The 18,756-nt window shown below is 56.6% G+C and overlaps 2 long non-coding RNA genes across 2 annotated transcripts in view; one reads left to right on the top strand and one right to left on the bottom strand.

Annotated features, from left to right (window-relative positions):
• Positions 1-4,088, bottom strand: part of LOC310893318 — a 78,262-nt gene extending 74,174 nt beyond the window's left edge. The window contains exon 1 of the long non-coding RNA XR_014578898.1: positions 3,191-4,088. This is a non-coding gene — a long non-coding RNA (uncharacterized lncRNA). The remainder of the gene's footprint in view (positions 1-3,190) is intronic.
• The window catches only part of LOC310893324, a 549,839-nt gene that overhangs the window by 80,730 nt on the left and 450,353 nt on the right, over positions 1-18,756 (top strand). The gene's annotated exons all lie outside the window — the stretch shown is intronic.

Consider the following 18,756-nt stretch of genomic DNA (forward strand, 5'->3'; position numbering starts at 1 on the left):
GTGCCCGCCTCACACGCTGAGAAGGTTAGCATGAGAATTGGTACCATGGTGAATGAGGAGACTTGGTTTTCGATGGATCATATTGATAGGCCTACGAATATCGATAATATTATGCTTTCAAGGCATAGTAGGGCGGATACTAGGTGGGTTCGGTGGAAGGCTAGTCCTAGTCCGCTGAAAATGAAGGCTGAGTAGAAGCTTAAATGTAGGGGCGACATAAGAAAGTTACAGGGTTGGCTGTAATCTGCTGGGTCGAAACCAGCTATCTTTTTGGTTAGACTAACTTTCTGTTATTCTGCTCATTCTAGGCCCCCTTGAATTCACTCGTAGGCCAGTCCGAGTGTTAGGAGAAGGAGGATCACTACAGTTCAGGTGAGGGTCATTAGGGGGGATTGGAGTTGGACGGCTCATGGCAGGGGGAGTAGGAGGGCGATTTCTAGGTCGAATAGGACGAACAGGATGGCTACTGAGGAAGAATCGGACTGAGAATGGTAATCGAGCAGATCCAAGTGGGTCGAATCCACATTCGTACGGTGAGAGTTTCTCTGAGTCGGGGTTTATTTGGGCGAGTCAGAAGTTTAATGCGGTTAGGGCGGCGCTTAGGATTGATGATAGGGCGAATATGAACATGAGTGCGTTCATTGCTCTCCTCTGGGTTTATACCAGATTCTAGAGATTGGAAGTCAATTGTAATTAATATACTAGAAGAGCAAGATCCTCATCAGTAGATGGTTATGTAGAGGAATAGTCAGATGACGTCTACGAAGTGTCAGTATCAGGCTGCTGCCTCGAATCCGAAGTGGTGGTCTGATGTAAAGTGGAACTTGATCAGTCGGAAGAGGCAGACGGTCAGGAAGGAGGATCCGATGATTACGTGGAGTCCGTGGAATCCAGTGGCAACGAAGAAGGTAGATCCGTAGACGCTATCGGCGATTGAGAATGGGGCTTCGTGGTATTCTATTGCTTGTAGGGCTGTGAAGTAGAATCCCAGGAGGATCGTTAGGGTTAGGGCGTGGATGGCGTGTTTTCGGTTTCCTTCTGTGATGCTGTGATGGGCTCACGTTACGGTAACGCCTGAGGCTAGTAGGATGGCTGTGTTTAGTAGGGGGACTTCTATCGGGTTGAGTGGTTTAATTCCTGTTGGGGGTCATTGGCCTCCTAGTTCTGGGGTTGGGGCCAGGCTCGAGTGGAAGAACGCTCAGAAGAACCCTAAGAAGAAGAATGCTTCGGATGTGATGAAAAGGATTATGCCGTATCGTAGGCCTTTTTGGACTGTGGGAGTGTGATGGCCTTGGAAGGTGCTTTCTCGTACAATGTCTCGTCATCATTGGAGTATTACTAGGAGTATTGAGATGAGGCCTAGGTTTAGTAGTATGGATGAGTTGTAGTGGAATCACATGATTAATCCTGAGGTTGTGAGTAGGGCGGCGGCTGCCCCGAAGATTGGTCAAGGGCTTGGGTCAACTATGTGGTATGAGTGTGCTTGGTGTGCCATTAGATGTTTTCTTGTAAGTATAGGCTTAGAAGGAGCACGAAGACGTAGGCCTGGATTATGGCTACTGCTACTTCTAGGATGGTTAGGAGTAGTAGGATGATTATTGTTAGGATGGATACTGCAGGAAGGGTGGGTATTAATGCAATGGAGGCTGTAGAGATGAGTTGGATGAGTAAGTGTCCTGCTGTAAGGTTGGCTGTAAGGCGGACTCCGAGGGCTAGGGGGCGGATTAGTAGGCTGGTTGTTTCGATCAGGATTAGTGCGGGGATTAGGGGTGTAGGGGTACCTTCGGGTAATAGGTGGGCTAAAGAGGCTGATGGTTGGTTTCGTAGGCCTGTTAGTAGTGTGGCGAGCCATAGTGGGAAGGCTAGGGCTATGTTCATAGATAGTTGGGTGGTTGGGGTGAATGTATATGGAAGGAGGCCTAGAAGGTTGATTGTAAGAAGTATGATTATTAGGGATGTAAATATTATGGCTCATTTGTGGCCATTTTTGTTGAGTGGGACTATTAGTTGTTTTGTGATTAGGTGAAGGAGTCATGTTTGGATAGTAGAAAGGCGGTTGTTGATTCATCGGTTGTTTGGGGACGGGAATAGTAGGGCTGGGAAGAGTAGGGATAGTAGGATTAAGGGGATGCCGAATAGATTGGGGCTGGAAAATTGGTCAAAGAAGCTTAGGTTCATGGTCAGGATCATGGTGTGGGTTTGGTAGTGAGGGAGGTCTTATTTGATGGGGGGTTGGTTGTGGTGAAGGCTAGTAGTTTTGGTTGGATGAGGAGTGCTAGGGTTAATCAGGTTATAATTATGATTGAAAATCATGGTGCGGGGTTAAGCTGTGGCATATCATTAAGGAGGGGGAAGTCCCTCTTTGGCTAGCTTAAAAGGCTAGTGCTGTTGCATAGCTTCTTAATGATTAGGATGATGATAGAAGGGACGATCAGGCCTCGAAATGTGGGAGTGGGGTTGATTCTACTACAATGGGTATGTAGCTGTGATTAGCCCCGCAAATTTCTGAGCATTGTCCGTAAAAAATCCCAGGCCGGGTGGTAATGAATGAAGTTTGGTTTAGTCGGCCTGGGATTGCGTCTGTTTTAACTCCGAGCGTTGGGACTGCTCAGGAGTGGAGTACGTCTCCTGCAGTAATGATCACGCGGATGGGGGATTCTATTGGGATAACTACGCGGTGGTCAACTTCTAGCAGTCGGAAGTGGCCGTTGGGTAAGTCTGGGGTGGGCACTATGTAGGAGTCGAATGATAGGTCTTTGAAGTCTGTGTATTCGTAGCTTCAGTATCATTGGTGGCCGATGGCTTTTAGGGTGAGGTCTGGTTCATCGATTTTGTCCATTATGTAGAGGATTTGTAGGGATGGGAGGGCGAGGAGTACCAGGACGATAGCAGGTAGGATTGTCCAGATCAGCTCTACTTCTTGGGCGTCTACAGCATTGGACGAGAGTTTTTCTGTTAGTATGTGGGCTAAAAGGTAGAGAACTAGGCTGCAGATAGCTAGGGCAACGATTAGGGCGTGGTCGTGGAATTCAACGAGTTCTTCTATGATGGGTGATGAGGCGTCTTGGAATCCTAGTTGGGAGTGGTTGGCCACATGAGATGTACAGGATTTTTACCTGTGATTTAGTCTTGACAAGGCTATGTAATTGGTTTACTAACGTCTCATAAGAAAGAAGCATGAGCGGTTAACCTCCTGGGAGACCCAGAAAACTTCACCCCAGCAAACCCGCTAGTAACCCCACCACACATCAAGCCAGAATGATACTTCCTATTCGCCTACGCCATCCTACGTTCAATCCCAAATAAACTAGGAGGCGTATTAGCACTGGCCGCCTCCGTACTGATCCTATTCCTAATCCCATTCCTGCACAAATCAAAACAACGAGCAATAACATTCCGACCACTCTCCCAGCTCCTATTCTGAGTACTAGTCGCCGACCTCCTCGTCCTAACATGAGTAGGAAGCCAACCCGTCGAACACCCATTCATCATCATCGGCCAACTCGCTTCAATCGCCTACTTCACTATCCTCCTATTTCTCCTCCCCGCCGCAAGCGCCCTAGAAAACAAAATACTCAACTGCTAAATACTCTAATAGTTTATAAAAACATTGGTCTTGTAAACCAAAGATTGAAGACTTACCACTTCTTAGAGTACCCCAAACTCAGAAAAAAAGGACTCAAACCTTTATCTCCAGCTCCCAAAGCTGGCATTTTCAATAAACTATTCTCTGACCCTAACCCCTAAACCGCCCGAATAGCACCCCGCGACAACCCCCGCACAAGCTCCAATACAACAAACAAAGTCAACAACAGCCCCCAACCCGCCACTAAAAACATCCCTGCCCCATGTGAATAAAACATGGAAACTCCACTAAAATCCGACCGAACAACAAACACCCCAACATTATTCACAGTAGAAACCCCGAACTTCCAAGCCCCCATAAACCCCCCAAACACCAACCCCCCAAAAACAATTGCCACAAACGCTACTGCACATCCAATCACCCGTCAATCCCCCCAAGCCCCAGGGAAAGGCTCCGCTGCTAAAGCTACTGAATAAACAAACACCACCAGCATACCCCCCCAAATACAGTGCCAGTGCACTCTCTGGACTCACTGCACTGCATCCCCAGTGGTTCCAGCGCACTCTCTGGACTCACTGCACTGCATTCTCAGTGGTGCCAGTGCACTCTCTGGACTCACTGCACTGCATCCCCAGTGGTGCCAGTACACTCACTGGACTCACTGCACTGCATCCCCAGTGGTGCCAGTGCACTCTCTGGACTCACTGCACTGCTTCCCCAGTGGTGCCAGTGCACTCACTGGACTGACTGCAGTGCATCCCCACTGGTGCCAGTGCACTCTCTGGGCTCACTGCAGTGCATCCCCAGTGGTGCCAGTGCACTCTCTGGACTCACTGCAGTGCATCCCCAGTGGTGCCAGTGCACTCTCTGGACTCACTGAACTGCATCCCCAGTGGTGCCAGTGCACTCTCTGGACTCACTGCACTGCATCCCCAGTGCTGCCAGTGCACTCTCTGGACTCACTGCAGTGCATCCCCAGTGGTGCCAGTGCACTCTCTGGACTCACTGCACTGCTTCCCCAGTGGTGCCAGTGCACTGTCTGGACTCACTGCACTGCATCCCCAGTGGTGCCAGTGCACTCACTGGACTCACTGCAGTGCATCCCCAGTGGTGCCAGTGCACTCTCTGGAGTCACTGCACTGCATCCCCAGTGGTGCCAGTGCACTCTCTGGACTCACTGCACTGCATCCCCAGTGGTTCCAGCGCACTCTCTGGACTCACTGCACTACATCCCCAGTAGTGCTAGTGCACTCTGTGGACTCACTGCAGTGCATCCCCAGTGGTGCCAGTGCACTCTCTGGACTCACTGCACTGCTTCCCCAGTGGTGCCAGTGCACTCTCTGGACTCACTAAACTGCATCCCCAGTGGTGCCACTGCACTCTCTGGACTCACTGCACTGCTTCCCCAGTGGTGCCAGTGCACTCACTGGACTCACTGCAGTGCATCCCCACTGGTGCCAGTGCACTCTCTGGGCTCACTGCAGTGCATCCCCAGTGGTGCCAGTGCACTCTCTGGACTCACTGCACTGCATCCCCAGTGGTGCCAGTGCGCTCTCTGGAGTCACAGCACTGCATCCCCAGTGGTGCCAGTGCAATCTCTGGACTCACTGCACTGCATCCCCAGTGGTGCCAGTGCACTCTCTGGACTCACTGCACTGCATCCCCGGTGGTGCCAGTGCAGTCTCTGGAGTAACTGCACTGCATCCCCACTGGTACCAAAGCACTCTCTGGACTCCCAGCACCGCATCCCCAGTGGTGCCAGTGCACTCTCTGGACTCACTGCACTGCATCCCCAGTGGTGACAGTGCACTCTCTGGACTCACTGCAGTGCATCCCCAGTGGTGCCACTGCACTCTCTGGACTCACTGCACTGCATCCCCAGTGGTGCCAGTGCACTCTCTGGACTCACTGAAGTGCATTCTCAGTGGTGCCAGTGCACTCTCTGGACTCACTGCACTGCATCCCCAGTGGTGCCAGTACACTCACTGGACTCACTGCACTGCATCCCCAGTGGTGCCAGTGCACTCTCTGGACTCACTGCACTGCTTCCCCAGTGGTGCCAGTGCACTCACTGGACTGACTGCAGTGCATCCCCAGTGGTGCCAGTGCACTCTCTGGGCTCACTGCAGTGCATCCCCAGTGGTGCCAGTGCACTCTCTGGACTCACTGCAGTGCATCCCCAGTGGTGCCAGTGCACTCTCTGGACTCACTGAACTGCATCCCCAGTGGTGCCAGTGCACTCTCTGGACTCACTGCACTGCATCCCCAGTGCTGCCAGTGCACTCTCTGGACTCACTGCAGTGCATCCCCAGTGGTGCCACTGCACTCTCTGGACTCACTGCACTGCTTCCCCAGTGGTGCCAGTGCACTGTCTGGACTCACTGCACTGCATCTCCAGTGGTGCCAGTGCACTCACTGGACTCACTGCAGTGCATCCCCAGTGGTGCCAGTGCACTCTCTGGAGTCACTGCACTGCATCCCCAGTGGTGCCAGTGCACTCTCTGGACTCACTGCACTGCATCCCCAGTGGTTCCAGCGCACTCTCTGGACTCACTGCACTGCATCCCCAGTAGTGCTAGTGCACTCTCTGGACTCACTGAAGTGCATCCCCAGTGGTGCCAGTGCACTCTCTGGACTCACTGCACTGCATCCCCAGTGGTGCCAGTACACTCTCTGGACTCACTGCACTGCATCTCCAGTGGTGCCAGTGCACTCTCTGGACTCACTAAACTGCATCCCCAGTGGTGCCACTGCACTCTCTGGACTCACTGCAGTGCATCCCCAGTGGAGCCAGTGCACTCTCTGGACTCACTGAAGTGCATTCTCAGTGGTGCCAGTGCACTCTCTGGACTCACTGCAGTGCATCCCCAGTGGTGCCAGTACACTCACTGGACTCACTGCACTGCATCCCCAGTGGTGCCAGTGCACTCTCTGGACTCACTGCACTGCTTCCCCAGTGGTGCCAGTGCACTCACTGGACTCACTGCAGTGCATCCCCACTGGTGCCAGTGCACTCTCTGGGCTCACTGCAGTGCATCCCCAGTGGTGCCAGTGCACTCTCTGGACTCACTGCAGTGCATCCCCAGTGGTGCCAGTGCACTCTCTGGACTCACTGAACTGCATCCCCAGTGGTGCCAGTGCACTCTCTGGACTCACTGCACTGCATCCCCAGTGCTGCCAGTGCACTCTCTGGACTCACTGCACTGCATTCCCAGTGGTGCCACTGCACTCTCTGGACTCACTGCACTGCTTCCCCAGTGGTGCCAGTGCACTCACTGGACTCACTGCAGTGCATCCCCAGTGGTGCCAGTGCACTCTCTGGAGTCACTGCACTGCATCCCCAGTGGTGCCAGTGCACTCTCTGGACTCACTGCACTGCATCCCCAGTGGTTCCAGCGCACTCTCTGGACTCACTGCACTGCATCCCCAGTAGTGCTAGTGCACTCTGTGGACTCACTGCAGTGCATCCCCAGTGGTGCCAGTGCACTCTCTGGACTCACTGCAGTGCATCCCCACTGGTGCCAGTGCACTCTCTGGACTCACTGCACTGCATCCCCAGTGGTGCCAGTGCACTCTCTGGACTCACTGCACTGCATCCCCAGTGGTGCCAGTGCACTCTCTGGACTCACTGCAGTGCATCCCCAGTGGAGGCAGTGTACTCTCTGGACTCACTGCAGTGCATCCGCAGTGGTGCCATTGCACTCCCTGGACTCACTGCACTGCATCCCTAGTGGTGCCAGTGCACACTCTGGACTCACTGCACTGCATCCCCAGTGCTGCCAGTGCACTCTCTTGAGTCACTGCACTGCATCCCCTGTGGTGCAAGAGCACTCTCTGGACTCACAGCAGTGCATCACCAGTGGTGCCAGTGCACTCTCTGGACTCACTGCACTGCATCCACAGTGGTGCCAGTGCACTCTCTGGACTCACTGCACTGCATCCCAAGTGGTGCTAGTGCACTGTGTGGACTCACTGTACTGCATCCCCAGTGGTGCCAGTGCAATCTCTGGACTCACTGCAGTGCATCCCCATTGGTGCCAGTGCACTCTCTGGACTCACTGAAGTGCATTCTCAGTGGTGCCAGTGCACTCTCTGGACTCACTGCACTGCATCCCCAGTAGTGACAGTGCACTCTCTGGACTCACTGCACTGCATCCGCAGTGGTGCCACTGCACTCTCTGGACTCACTGCACTGCTTCCCCAGTGGTGCCAGTGCACTCTCTGGACTCACTGCACTACATCCCCAGTGGTGCCAGTGCACTCTCTGGACTCACTGCAGTGCATCCCCAGTGGTGCCACTGCACTCTCTGGACTCACTGCAGTGCATCCCCAGTGGTGCCACTGCACTCTCTGGACTCACTGCAGTGCATCCCCAGTGGTGCCAGTGCACTCTCTGGACTCACTGAAGTGCATTCTCAGTGGTGCCAGTGCACTCTCTGGAGTCACTGCAGTGCATCCCCAGTGGTGCCAGTACACTCACTGGACTCACTGCACTGTATCCCCAGTGGTGCCAGTGCACTCTCTGGACTCACTGCACTGCTTCCCCAGTGGTGCCAGTGCACTCACTGGACTGACTGCAGTGCATCCCCACTGGTGCCAGTGCACTCTCTGGGCTCACTGCAGTGCATCCCCAGTGGTGCCAGTGCACTCTCTGGACTCACTGCAGTGCATCCCCAGTGGTGCCAGTGCACTCTCTGGACTCACTGAACTGCATCCCCAGTGGTGCCAGTGCACTCTCTGGACTCACTGCACTGCATCCCCAGTGCTGCCAGTGCACTCTCTGGACTCACTGCACTGCATCCCCAGTGGTGCCAGTGCACTCTCTGGACTCACTGCACTGCTTCCCCAGTGGTGCCAGTGCACTGTCTGGACTCACTGCACTGCATCCCCAGTGGTGCCAGTGTACTCACTGGACTCACTGCAGTGCATCCCCAGTGGTGCCAGTGCACTCTCTGGAGTCACTGCAGTGCATCCCCAGTGGTGCCAGTGCACTCTCTGGACTCACTGCAGTGCATCCCCAATGGTGCCAGTGCGCTCTCTGGAGTCACAGCACTGCATCCCCAGTGGTGCCAGTGCAATCTCTGGACTCACTGTACTGCATCACCAGTGGTGCCAGTGCACTCTCTGGACTCACTGCAGTGCATTCCCAGTGGTGCCAGTGCACTCTTTGGACTCACTGCACTGCAGCCCCATTGGTGCCAGTGCACTCTCTGGACTCACTGCACTGAATCACAGGTGGTGCCAGTGCACTCTTTGGACTCACTGCACTGCATCCCCAGTGGTGCCAGTGCACTCTCTGGAGTCACTGCAGTGCATCCCCAGTGGTGCCAGTGCACTCTCAGGACTCACTGCACTGCATCCCCAGTGGTGCCAGTGCACTCTCTGGACTCACTGCACTGCATCCCCAGTAGTGACAGTGCACTCTCTGGACTCACTGCAGTGCATCCCCAGTGGTGCCAGTGCACTCTCTTGACTCACTGCACTGCATCCCCAGTAGTGCCAGTGCACTCTCTGGACTCACTGCACTGCATCCCCAGTGGTGCCAGTGCACTCACTGGATTCACTGCACTGCATCCCCAGTGGTGCCAGTGCACTCTCTGGACTCACTGCACTGCATCCCCAGTGGTGCCAGTGCACTCTGTGGACTCACTGTACTGCATCCCCAGTGGTGACAGTGCACTCTCTGGACTCACTGCAGTGCATCCCCAGTGGTGCCAGTGCACTCTCTGGACTCACTGCACTGCATCCCCACTGGTGCCAGTGCACTCTCTGGACTCACTGCACTGCATCCCCAGTGGTGCCAGTACACTCTCTGGACTCACTGCACTGCATCCCCAGTGGTGCCAGTGCACTCTCTGGACTCACTAAACTGCATCCCCAGTGGTGCCAGTGCACTCTCTGGACTCACTGCAGTGCATCCCCTTTTGTGCCAGTGCACTCTCTGGACTCACTGCAGTGCATCCCCACTGGTGCCAGTGCACTCTCTGGGCTCACTGCAGTGCATCCCCAGTGGTGCCAGTGCACTCTCTGGACTCACTGCACTGCATCCCCAGTGGTGCCAGTGCGCTCTCTGGAGTCACAGCACTGCATCCCCAGTGGTGCCAGTGCAATCTCTGGACTCACTGCACTGCATCCCCAGTGGTGCCAGTGCACTCTCTGGACTCACTGCACTGCATCCCCGGTGGTGCCAGTGCAGTCTCTGGACTCACTGCACTGCATCCCCACTGGTACCTAAGCACTCTCTGGACTCCCAGCACCGCATCCCCAGTGGTGCCAGTGCACTCTCTGGACTCACTGCACTGCATCCCCAGTGGTGCCAGTGCACTCTCTTGACTCACTGCACTGCATCCCCAGTAGTGCCAGTGCACTCTCTGGACTCACTGCACTGCATCCCCAGTGGTGCCAGTGCACTCACTGGATTCACTGCACTGCATCCCCAGTGGTGCCAGTGCACTCTCTGGACTCACTGCACTGCATCCCCAGTGGTGCCAGTGCACTCTGTGGACTCACTGTACTGCATCCCCAGTGGTGACAGTGCACTCTCTGGACTCACTGCAGTGCATCCCCAGTGGTGCCAGTGCACTCTCTGGACTCACTGCACTGCATCCCCACTGGTGCCAGTGCACTCTCTGGACTCACTGCACTGCATCCCCAGTGGTGCCAGTACACTCTCTGGACTCACTGCACTGCATCCCCAGTGGTGCCAGTGCACTCTCTGGACTCACTAAACTGCATCCCCAGTGGTGCCAGTGCACTCTCTGGACTCACTGCAGTGCATCCCCTTTTGTGCCAGTGCACTCTCTGGACTCACTGCAGTGCATCCCCACTGGTGCCAGTGCACTCTCTGGGCTCACTGCAGTGCATCCCCAGTGGTGCCAGTGCACTCTCTGGACTCACTGCACTGCATCCCCAGTGGTGCCAGTGCGCTCTCTGGAGTCACAGCACTGCATCCCCAGTGGTGCCAGTGCAATCTCTGGACTCACTGCACTGCATCCCCAGTGGTGCCAGTGCACTCTCTGGACTCACTGCACTGCATCCCCGGTGGTGCCAGTGCAGTCTCTGGACTCACTGCACTGCATCCCCACTGGTACCTAAGCACTCTCTGGACTCCCAGCACCGCATCCCCAGTGGTGCCAGTGCACTCTCTGGACTCACTGCACTGCATCCCCAGTGGTGCCAGTGCACTCTCTGGACTCACTGCAGTGCATCCCCAGTGGTGCCACTGCACTCTCTGGACTCACTGCAGTGCATCCCCAGTGGTGCCAGTGCACTCTCTGGACTCATTGAAGTGCATTCTCAGTGGTGCCAGTGCACTCTCTGGACTCACTGCAGTGCATCCCCAGTGGTGCCAGTGCACTCTCTGGACTCACTTCACTGCATCGCCAGTGGTGCCAGTGCACTCTCTGGACTCACTGCACTGCATCCCCAGTGCTGCCAGTGCACTCTCTGGACTCACTGCAGTGCATCCCCAGTGGTGCCACTGCACTCTCTGGACTCACTGCACTGCTTCCCCAGTGGTGCCAGTGCACTGTCTGGACTCACTGCACTGCATCCCCAGTGGTGCCAGTGCACTCACTGGACTCACTGCAGTGCATCCCCAGTGGTGCCAGTGCACTCTCTGGACTCACTGCACTGCATCCCCAGTGGTGCCAGTGCACTCTCTGGACTCACTGCACTGCATCCCCAGTGGTTCCAGCGCACTCTCTGGACTCACTGCACTGCATCCCCAGTAGTGCTAGTGCACTCTGTGGACTCACTGCAGTGCATCCCCGTAGGTGCCAGTGCACTCTCTGGACTCACTGCAGTGCATCCCCAGTGGTGCCAGTACACTCTCTGGACTCACTGCACTGCATCCCCAGTGGTGCCAGTGCACTCTCTGGACTCACTAAACTGCATCCCCAGTGGTGCCACTGCACTCTCTGGACTCACTGCACTGCTTCCCCAGTGGTGCCAGTGCACTCACTGGACTCACTGCAGTGCATCCCCACTGGTGCCAGTGCACTCTCTGGGCTCACTGCAGTGCATCCCCAGTGGTGCCAGTGCACTCTCTGGACTCACTGCAGTGCATCCCCAATGGTGCCAGTGCGCTCTCTGGAGTCACAGCACTGCATCCCCAGTGGTGCCAGTGCAATCTCTGGACTCACTGCACTGCATCCCCAGTGGTGCCAGTGCACTCTCTGGACTCACTGCACTGCATCCCCGGTGATGCCAGTGCAGTCTCTGGAGTAACTGCACTGCATCCCCACTGGTACCAAAGCACTCTCTGGACTCCCAGCATCGCATCCCCAGTGGTGCCAGTGCACTCTCTGGACTCACTGCACTGCATCCCCACTGGTGCCAGTGCACTCTCTGGACTCACTGCAGTGCATCCCCAGTGGTGCCAGTACACTCTCTGGACTCACTGCACTGCATCCCCAGTGGTGCCAGTGCACTCTCTGGACTCACTAAACTGCATCCCCAGTGGTGCCAGTGCACTCTCTGGACTCACTGCAGTGCATCCCCTTTTGTGCCAGTGCACTCTCTGGACTCACTGCAGTGCATCCCCACTGGTGCCAGTGCACTCTCTGGACTCACTGCACTGCATCCCCAGTGGTGCCAGTGCACTCTCTGGACTCACTGCACTGCATCCCCAGTGGTGCCAGTGCGCTCTCTGGAGTCACAGCACTGCATCCCCAGTGGTGCCAGTGCAATCTCTGGACTCACTGCACTGCATCCCCAGTGGTGCCAGTGCACTCTCTGGACTCACTGCACTGCATCCCCGGTGGTGCCAGTGCAGTCTCTGGACTCACTGCACTGCATCCCCACTGGTACCAAAGCACTCTCTGGACTCCCAGCACCGCATCCCCAGTGGTGCCAGTGCACTCTCTGGACTCACTGCAGTGCATCCCCAGTGGTGCCAGTGCACTCTCTGGACTCACTGCAGTGCATCCCCAGTGGTGCCACTGCACTCTCTGGACTCACTGCAGTGCATCCCCAGTGGTGCCAGTGCACTCTCTGGACTCACTGAAGTGCATCCCCAGTGGTGCCAGTGCACTCTCTGGACTCACTGCACTGCATCCCCAGTGGTGCCAGTACACTCACTGGACTGACTGCACTGCATCCCCAGTGGTGCCAGTGCACTCTCTGGACTCACTGCACTGCTTCCCCAGTGGTGCCAGTGCACTCTCTGGGCTCACTGCAGTGCATCCCCAGTGGTGCCAGTGCACTCTCTGGACTCACTGCAGTGCATCCCCAGTGGTGCCAGTGCACTCTCTGGACTCACTGAACTGCATCCCCAGTGGTGCCAGTGCACTCTCTGGACTCACTGCACTGCATCCCCAGTGCTGCCAGTGCACTCTCTGGACTCACTGCAGTGCATCCCCAGTGGTGCCAGTGCACTCTCTGGACTCACTGCACTGCTTCCCCAGTGGTGCCAGTGCACTGTCTGGACTCACTGCACTGCATCCCCAGTGGTGCCAGTGCACTCACTGGACTCACTGCAGTGCATCCCCAGTGGTGCCAGTGCACTCTCTGGAGTCACTGCACTGCATCCCCAGTGGTGCCAGTGCACTCTCTGGACTCACTGCACTGCATCCCCAGTGGTTCCAGCGCACTCTCTGGACTCACTGCACTGCATCCCCAGTAGTGCTAGTGCACTCTGTGGACTCACTGCAGTGCATCCCCAGTGGTGCCAGTGCACTCTCTGGACTCACTGCAGTGCATCCCCATTGGTGCCAGTACACTCTCTGGACTCACTGCACTGCATCCCCAGTGGTGCCAGTGCACTCTCTGGACTCACTAAACTGCATCCCCAGTGGTGCCACTGCACTCTCTGGACTCACTGCACTGCTTCCCCAGTGGTGCCAGTGCACTCACTGGACTCACTGCAGTGCATCCCCACTGGTGCCAGTGCAATCTCTGGACTCACTGCACTGCATCCCCAGTGGTGCCAGTGCACTCTCTGGACTCACTGCACTGCATCCCCGGTGATGCCAGTGCAGTCTCTGGAGTAACTGCACTGCATCCCCAGTGGTGCCAGTGCAATCTCTGGACTCACTGCACTGCATCCCCAGTGGTTCCAGCGCACTCTCTGGACTCACTGCACTGCATCCCCAGTAGTGCTAGTGCACTCTCTGGACTCACTGCAGGGCATCCCCACTGGTGCCAGTGCACTCTCTGGACTCACTGCAGTGCATCCCCAGTGGTGCCAGTACACTCTCTGGACTCACTGCAGTGCATCCCCAGTGGTGCCAGTGCACTCTCTGGACTCACTGCAGTGCATCCCCAGTGGAGCCAGTGCACTCTCTGGACTCACTGCAGTGCATCCGCAGTGGTGCCATTGCACTCTCTGGACTCACTGCACTGCATCCCTAGTGGTGCCAGTGCACTCTCTGGACTCACTGCACTGCATCCCCACTGCTGCCAGTGCACTCTCTTGAGTCACTGCACTGCATCCCCTGTGGTGCCAATGCACTCTCTGGACTCACTGCAGTGCATCACCAGTGGTGCCAGTGCACTCTCTGGACTCACTGCACTGCATCCCCAGTGGTGCCAGTGCACTCTCTGGACTCACTGCACTGCATCCCCAGTGGTGCTAGTGCACTGTGTGGACTCACTGTACTGCATCCGCAGTGGTGCCAGTGCAATCTCTGGACTCACTGCAGTGCATCCCCATTGGTGCCAGTGCACTCTCTGGACTCACTGAAGTGCATTCTCAGTGGTGCCAGTGCACTCTCTGGACTCACTGCACTGCATCCCCAGTAGTGACAGTGCACTCTCTGGACTCATTGTACTGCAACCCCAGTGGTGCCACTGCACTCTCTGGACTCACTGCACTGCTTCCCCAGTGGTGCCAGTGCACTCTTTCGAGTCACTGCAGTGCATCCCCAGTGGTGCCAGTGCACTCTCTGGACTCACTGCAGTGCATCCCCAGTGGTGCCAGTGCGCTCTCTGGAGTCACAGCACTGCATCCCCAGTGGTGCCAGTGCAATCTCTGGACTCTCTGCACTGCATCCCCAGTGGTGCCAGTGCACTCTCTGGACTCACTGAAGTGCATTCTCAGTGGTGCCAGTGCACTCTCTGGACTCACTGCACTGCATCCCCAGTGGTGCCAGTGCACTCTCTGGACTCACTGAACTGCATCCCCAGTGGTGCCATTGCAATCTCTGGACTCACTGCACTGCTTCCCCAGTGGTGCCAGTGCACTCACTGGACTCACTGCAGTGCATCCCCACTGGTGCCAGTGCAATCTCTGGACTCACTGCACTGCATCCCCAGTGGTGCCAGTGCACTCTCTGGACTCACTGCACTGCATCCCCGGTGATGCCAGTGCAGTCTCTGGAGTAACTGCACTGCATCCCCAGTGGTGCCAGTGCAATCTCTGGACTCACTGCACTGCATCCCCAGTGGTTCCAGCGCACTCTCTGGACTCACTGCACTGCATCCCCAGTAGTGCTAGTGCACTCTCTGGACTCACTGCAGGGCATCCCCACTGGTGCCAGTGCACTCTCTGGACTCACTGCAGTGCATCCCCAGTGGTGCCAGTACACTCTCTGGACTCACTGCAGTGCATCCCCAGTGGTGCCAGTGCACTCTCTGGACTCACTGCAGTGCATCCCCAGTGGAGCCAGTGCACTCTCTGGACTCACTGCAGTGCATCCGCAGTGGTGCCATTGCACTCTCTGGACTCACTGCACTGCATCCCTAGTGGTGCCAGTGCACTCTCTGGACTTACTGCACTGCATCCCCACTGCTGCCAGTGCACTCTCTTGAGTCACTGCACTGCATCCCCTGTGGTGCCAATGCACTCTCTGGACTCACTGCAGTGCATCACCAGTGGTGCCAGTGCACTCTCTGGACTCACTGCACTGCATCCCCAGTGGTGCCAGTGCACTCTCTGGACTCACTGCACTGCATCCCCAGTGGTGCTAGTGCACTGTGTGGACTCACTGTACTGCATCCGCAGTGGTGCCAGTGCAATCTCTGGACTCACTGCAGTGCATCCCCATTGGTGCCAGTGCACTCTCTGGACTCACTGAAGTGCATTCTCAGTGGTGCCAGTGCACTCTCTGGACTCACTGCACTGCATCCCCAGTAGTGACAGTGCACTCTCTGGACTCATTGTACTGCAACCCCAGTGGTGCCACTGCACTCTCTGGACTCACTGCACTGCTTCCCCAGTGGTGCCAGTGCACTCTTTCGAGTCACTGCAGTGCATCCCCAGTGGTGCCAGTGCACTCTCTGGACTCACTGCAGTGCATCCCCAGTGGTGCCAGTGCGCTCTCTGGAGTCACAGCACTGCATCCCCAGTGGTGCCAGTGCAATCTCTGGACTCTCTGCACTGCATCCCCAGTGGTGCCAGTGCACTCTCTGGACTCACTGAAGTGCATTCTCAGTGGTGCCAGTGCACTCTCTGGACTCACTGCACTGCATCCCCAGTGGTGCCAGTGCACTCTCTGGACTCACTGAACTGCATCCCCAGTGGTGCCATTGCAATCTCTGGACTCAGTGCAGTGCATCCCCAGTGGTGCCAGTGCACTCTCTGGACTCACTGAAGTGCATTATCAGTGGTGCCAGTGCACTCTCTGGACTCACTGCACTGCATCCCTAGTAGTGCCAGTGCAGTCTCTGGACTCACTGCAGTGCATCCCCAGTGGGGCCAGTGCACTCTCTGGATTCACTGCGCTGCATCCCCAGTGGTGCCTGTGCACTCTCTGGACTCACTGCACTACATCCCCAGTGGTGCCAGTGCACTCTCTGGACTCACTGCAGTGCATCCCCAGTGGTGCCACTGCACTCTCTGGACTCACTGCAGTGCATCCCCAATGGTGCCAGTGCGCTCTCTGGAGTCACAGCACTGCATCCCCAGTGGTGCCAGTGCAATCTCTGGACTCACTGCACTGCATCCCCAGTGGTGCCAGTGCACTCTCTGGACTCACTGCACTGCATCCCCGGTGGTGCCAGTGCAGTCTCTGGAGTAACTGCACTGCATCCCCACTGGTACCAAAGCACTCTCTGGACTCCCAGCACCGCATCCCCAGTGGTGCCAGTGCACTCTCTGGACTCACTGCACTGCATCCCCAGTGGTGCCAGTGCACTCTCTGGACTCACTGCACTGCATCCCCAGTGGTGCCAGTGCACTCTCTGGACTCACTGCAGTGCATCCCCAGTGGTGCCACTGCACTCTCTGGACTCACTGCAGTGCATCCCCAGTGGTGCCAGTGCACTCTCTGGACTCACTGAAGTGCATTCTCAGTGGTGCCAGTGCACTCTCTGGACTCACTGCAGTGCATCCCCAGTGGTGCCAGTACACTCACTGGACTCACTGCACTGCATCCCCAGTGGTGCCAGTGCACTCTCTGGACTCACTGCACTGCTTCCCCAGTGGTGCCAGTGCACTCACTGGACTGACTGCAGTGCATCCCCACTGGTACCAGTGCACTCTCTGGGCTCACTGCAGTGCATCCCCAGTGGTGCCAGTGCACTCTCTGGACTCACTGCAGTGCATCCCCAGTGGTGCCAGTGCACTCTCTGGACTCACTGCACTGCATCCCCAGTGGTGCCAGTGCACTCTCTGGACTCACTGCACTGCATCCCCAATGGTGCCACTTAACTCTCTGGACTCACTGCACTGCTTCCCCAGTGGTGCCAGTGCACTGTCTGGATTCACTGCGCTGCATCCCCAGTGGTGCCAGTGCACTCTCTGGACTCACTGCACTGCATCGCCAGTGCACTCTCTGGACTCAGTGCAGGGCATCCCCGGTGGAGCCAGTGTACTCTCAGGACTCACTGCAGTGCATCCCCGGTGGAGCCAGTGTACTCTCAGGACTCACTGCAGTGCATCCCCAGTGGTGCCAGTGCACTCTCTGGACTCACTGCACTGCACACCAATGCTGCCAGTGCACTCTCTGGCCTCACTGCACTGCATCCCCCGTGGTGCAAGTGCACTCTCTGGACTCACTGGAGTGCATCACCTGTGGTGCCAGTGCACTCTCTGGACTCACTGTACCGCATCCGCAGTGGTGCCAGTGCACTCTCTAGAGTCACTGCGCTGCATCCCCAGTTGTGCCAGTGCACTCTCTGGACTCACTGCAGCGCATCCCCAGTGGTGCCAGTGCGCTCTCTGGAGTGACTGCAGTGCATCGCCAGTGGTGCCAGTGCACTCTCTGGACTCGCATCACTGCATCCCCAGTGGTGCCAGTGCACTCTCTGGACACGCGTCACTGCATCCCCAGTGGTGCCAGTGCACTCTCTGGACTCACTGAAGTGCATCCCCAGTGGTGCCAGTGCACTCTCTGGACTCACTGCAGTGCATCCCCAGTGGTGCCAGTGCACTCTCTGGACTCACTGCAGTGCATCCCCAGTGGTACCAGTGCACTCTGGACTCACTGCAGTGCATCCCCAGTGGTGCCAGTGCACTCCTTGGACTCACTGTACTGCATCCCCAGTGGTGCCAAAGCACTCTCTGGACTCCCGCCACCGCATCCCCAGTGGTTCCAGTGCAATCTCTGGACTCACTGCAGTGCATCCCCATTGGTGCCAGTGCACTCTCTGGACTCACTGAAGTGCATTCTCAGTGGTGCCAGTGCACTCTCTGGACTCACTGCACTGCATCCCCAGTTGTGACAGTGCACTCTCTGGACTCATTGTACTGCAACCCCAGTGGTGCCACTGCACTCTCTGGACTCATTGCACTGCTTCCCCAGTGGTGCCAGTGCACTCTTTCGAGTCACTGCAGTGCATCCCCAGTGGTGCCAGTGCACTCTCTGGACTCACTGCAGTGCATCCCCAGTGGTGCCAGTGCGCTCTCTGGAGTCACAGCACTGCATCCCCAGTGGTGCCAGTGCAATCTCTGGACTCTCTGCACTGCATCCCCAGTGGTGCCAGTGCACTCTCTGGACTCACTGAAGTGCATTCTCAGTGGTGCCAGTGCACTCTCTGGACTCACTGCACTGCATCCCCAGTGGTGCCAGTGCACTCTCTGGACTCACTGAACTGCATCCCCAGTGGTGCCATTGCAATCTCTGGACTCAGTGCAGTGCATCCCCAGTGGTGCCAGTGCACTCTCTGGACTCACTGAAGTGCATTATCAGTGGTGCCAGTGCACTCTCTGGACTCACTGCACTGCATCCCTAGTAGTGCCAGTGCAGTCTCTGGACTCACTGCAGTGCATCCCCAGTGGGGCCAGTGCA

Source organism: Anser anser (genome assembly GCF_964211835.1).
Source record: "Anser anser genome assembly, chromosome: 2".
Classification (NCBI taxonomy): Eukaryota; Metazoa; Chordata; class Aves; order Anseriformes; family Anatidae; genus Anser; species Anser anser.